The sequence below is a fragment of the Poecilia latipinna genome, unplaced genomic scaffold (genome assembly GCF_001443285.1).
Source record: "Poecilia latipinna isolate Pla-1442-1.1 unplaced genomic scaffold, P_latipinna-1.0 Scaffold141, whole genome shotgun sequence".
In the NCBI taxonomy this organism is placed as follows: Eukaryota; Metazoa; Chordata; class Actinopteri; order Cyprinodontiformes; family Poeciliidae; genus Poecilia; species Poecilia latipinna.
Genome location: NW_015112757.1, coordinates 251,616 through 253,825, shown reverse-complemented (window position 1 = coordinate 253,825; position 2,210 = coordinate 251,616). Strand labels below are relative to the sequence as shown.

Here is a 2,210-nt window from a genome sequence, read left to right as displayed (position 1 = left end):
AACGGTTATGATTCAGTGTCTTTTGGACCAATAGTAGCGCCGGATCAGTTAGCCGGACCAATGGGAGAAAAACGAAGGCGGGACATCCTGTGATTTTACTTGAAAGTGCCCTTTAGTATATAATTTTGCCACTTTATCCAGAATTAATTACAATTTCAAAAAATCCCTTTTCATGCACATGGGATTATAGATGTATGCAAGTGTTTAGCTCTGGTTTTACCTCCGAGCTGACGGTATGTAGCTGCAAAAACCACAATATTACGCAGTATTTTATTTTGAATGAATAGGAAAAAAAAGCTAATTTATAAGTTTATCATAAACAGTAAAAGTTTGTTATGATAATAATATTTAGGCGTTGTTTCTAGTCGGGGTGTTCCGGTTCCCCCCACCGGCCCTCGCAGCATCACTGGTGCAGCAGCTCAGCATCATCATCTCTCCCTCTCTCAGGAAGAGACGCATCAGCGTCAGAGCTGAGAGTGGGGAAAAATAAACACAGAGATACGACGAAGAAAGTCTCTGTTTCTTTATAAGTACAAGCCATTTAATAGAGGTAAGGTTTATTTTCATGCTAAACTGGCTCGTGTGTGTTTGTGCGTCATGTGTCATCGAGCTCGCCGCCCAAAGAGGATGATGCTTAGCTAGCTAGTGACTTGACACAACATGGCCCGTCCACAAGCTAATGTTAGCCACCTTTAATGAGATAAGCTTTAGGTTGCTTTAGCTACAGTTCACTCGGCCGAAGTGTATTTTAGCTGCTCGGTCGTGGATCTAACTTCGCTTCTGTCTGTAATGTTACAGCTTTGAAATGTGCATTTCTGTATAATATTTAACATGTTTATTCCTGGGGTGGAGTCATTATAAAATGTAATGCGTTGATAGAATGTTTTGCCTTTTTGTGGTTCCAGAGTGAAATTACAGGATGGCAGGGATGTCAAAAAGCTGCATACATTCACAAGTGTTTGTTTCTTTACCATCAACCTAAGCTTCCCTTTACAATTTTCCTACACAGTTTGGAAAAGTATTGGAGTTTTCAAGTCTGAAAAAGTATGGAATGAAGAAAATTTACATAGAATATTTTTTCTTAATTGCCAGATTTATTCCCCATCTTATTGTCTAAGTCCATAATTCATCCATCCTAGTGCTCAAAAAGTGCATGGAAGTACATGCTGTTGTGGCACTTTATGGCACTTTACAAAAAGAAAAATGGTCAATTGAATCCAATCATAGATATATTTCAACTGATCCTAGTTATCAAACACTTCATTCAAGTTCCCTATCCGGGAACAGAGAAATGGAAACAAGGTCTTTCATATTATAATAAACCATATTTATAATTATTTTCCAGCCTTTTACCACCTGGTAAAGGAACAGAACTTTGTGTCACCATGAAATCATCTTTGACTTGACTGAACTCCCTCAGAGCCACAGAGGAGAAATTACTCAACAGTTTTCACATGCAAGGTAATACATATGATTATTACAACTTTGACTGGAAAAACTAAGGCAAGGTTTCTCCCAGTGTAATATAATCCTGGTGGGCCACCAGGCTTTACTTGGCCCCCCACCAGGGTAAGTGTCTTATTTTAAATATATATATATATATATATATATATATCTTTGCAAAGAACAGAGACAGTAAAGATGGTTTAATAGACATGGGTGTGAGGGCTGTCCCTGCACCTCTCCTTTGGCTTCATATGCTACTATTTCCAAATTATGATCCCAACTTGTGCACCTCAGAATTTTTGTACTGTTGAACATTTTTTAACACAAAAACACGGTGGGCCGCTAGTGGACTGGCATAGTGTCTCTACCACTGGGCTACGCAGGTTTTCTGGGGGAAACCCTGTAGTGTAAAGACTTGTTAATACTCAATGTTTGGTTATCACTAGCTGGGTAAATAAAACAAAAAAAAGACAAAACAAAAAGCATTTGTTCTATGCTTCATTTCATACAGAGGGCCTGGACCCTTGGCTATTAAGAAATGATTGATTTGCTGGTAGCAAAGTTTCCTTCTGGTAATTGTTTTATTGAAGAGTAAGATCCCTTTTATTAACTTACCTTTTAGAAGTGGATTATATGGTTGCAAGATGGTGGACGAGTCAATGCCTTATAGAACCTTTTATTGGCGACGCATATGGGTCCATAGCGAAACATTAAAATAAAGCATCAAATCAAACCCACAATGTCACAAATCTACACGAAGGCTA

At 38.4% G+C, this 2,210-nt stretch overlaps 1 protein-coding gene across 5 annotated transcripts in view; it reads left to right on the top strand.

Annotated features, from left to right (window-relative positions):
* Nucleotides 1-400: 400 nt before the first annotated feature.
* tax1bp1a (Tax1 (human T-cell leukemia virus type I) binding protein 1a) overlaps nucleotides 401-2,210 on the top strand; it is a 35,418-nt gene continuing 33,608 nt past the window's right edge. For 4 of the 5 annotated variants that reach the window (XR_001424541.1, XM_015028984.1, XM_015028983.1 and 1 more), the window contains exons 1-2: nucleotides 401-550; nucleotides 1,346-1,461. The gene's annotated coding sequence lies outside the window, so the exon portion shown is untranslated. The remainder of the gene's footprint in view (nucleotides 551-1,345; nucleotides 1,462-2,210) is intronic. The other variant, XM_015028982.1, reaches the window with a different exon arrangement.